Genomic DNA, 1,278 nt, shown 5'->3' on the forward strand with positions numbered 1-1,278 from the left:
GTCCTCCGCACAAGAAGCATCCTCCAGGTTTTGAGGCCTTGCCTTTTGGGTTCGGCCCTTTGTGGGAGCTCTTCTTCTTCTGTTCGCCCCCGAGATCTTTCCCTCGAGAATGTTTTGGAGGGCGATTGCTTGAAGATTGTTTCCTTCTCGCTGGGTCTTCAGAGGAAACGAAGTCGGTGAGCCTTTCTGCAGCTGCAATTGCCCCGACCACGTCGGTAACATTCCTTCGATTCAGCTCTTGCTGAGCCCATGGTTTCAGACCATCAAGGAAGCTGAACAACTTGTCCTTCTCGGACATGTCCTGTATGTCCAGCATCAGTGCAGAAAACTGCTTTACATAGTCTCGGATGGTGGTACTTTGGCGGAGTTGTCTCAGCTTCCTTCTTGCGACGAACTCTGTGTTCTCCGGTAGGAACTGAGTTCTCAACTCCCGCTTCAAGTCTTCCCATGTGTCGACTCGACACCGACCTTGTTGGATCTCCTCCCAACGAGTTCGCCACCAAAGTTTCGCATCTCCATTCAGATACATTGTTGCTATTGAAACTTTGGTATCTTCAGAATCGGGCCTCGTAGCTCGGAAGTATTGCTCCATGTCGAACAGAAAGTTCTCGAGCTCCTTGGCATCTCTGGCCCCTCCGTATCCATGGGGCTCAGGTGCCCTCAAGTTTTGTGGCGGTGCAACGCGGGTGTTGCCTCCTCCCGCATTTAGCATTTTTGTGAGCATAGCCACCTTCGCCGTGAGTTCCGCCACAACGTCTTGCAAGTGCTGCACGGAGTCCTTGGTGTCATCGGACAGTCGGTCGACTAGGGCCTCGACCTTGTCGATCCTGGACTCCGCTTCCTCTTGCGAGCTCTCTACCCCAACAAGTCTTTGTTGGCCATGGTAGAGTTCCTCCATGCTCGCTTCCAGAACATCTAGGCGGGTTTCCGCCGTCGTGAGTCTCTCCTTATGACTCTTTTTTCCTGTTAGCGCACCAGATTGCGCTTCCTCCGCTCGCGGAGAGTTGCCAACTTCTCGCTCATCCTGTTCGCTGCCGCGATCCTCGTGAGCGGCTCCAACAGCATGAGAGCGAGTGTGCACATGCAGCCCACCTGCGGCTGCTTGGGGCAAGGTTCCGGCTTGCCCCGTCTTGCTTGATTCGCCACGATGCTTTGCCATGGCGAAGTTGCGAAGTTCGTTCGCTGTTCGATCGAAGAGCTTGCCCGCTCTGATACCACAATGTCACGACCTTAGCTGGAATTGCCTAAGGCGTGAGGCACCCTTGCGGCCGAAGACGC

This window comes from Musa acuminata, unplaced genomic scaffold (genome assembly GCF_036884655.1).
Source record: "Musa acuminata AAA Group cultivar baxijiao unplaced genomic scaffold, Cavendish_Baxijiao_AAA HiC_scaffold_1136, whole genome shotgun sequence".
Lineage (NCBI taxonomy): Eukaryota > Viridiplantae > Streptophyta > Magnoliopsida > Zingiberales > Musaceae > Musa > Musa acuminata.